The following is a 343-nucleotide window of genomic DNA, read 5'->3' as shown; positions in this document are numbered from 1 at the left end:
CCCGCAGGTGGGGCCGGGCCCGGCGCGCTCCGCCCGGGGGCTCGGCCGGGGCCGGCGGGGCTGCTGCGGCTGCGGGAGGAGCGACCTCGGCAGCGCCGGGCACGGGCCGGGCACGGGTGTCACAGGGCGGGACGGGCACGGGTGTCACAGGGCGGGACCGGCCGGCCCGCGGCTCCCCCCGCTCCCCTCGGCGCTCCCTCCCTCTCCTCCCGGTGTTCCCTCCCTCTCCCCCGGCACTCCCGGCCGGCCCCGGGGCTCGGCTCCGGACCAGCCTGGTCCGTGACCTGGGGCTCTTTTTCCATGCAAGGCACGTCCCCTGCCCTGGGTGACTTCTGGTCAGCAA

Source organism: Pseudopipra pipra, chromosome 15, assembly GCF_036250125.1.
Source record: "Pseudopipra pipra isolate bDixPip1 chromosome 15, bDixPip1.hap1, whole genome shotgun sequence".
NCBI lineage: Eukaryota > Metazoa > Chordata > Aves > Passeriformes > Pipridae > Pseudopipra > Pseudopipra pipra.
Note: the sequence above shows the minus strand (reverse complement) of the source record.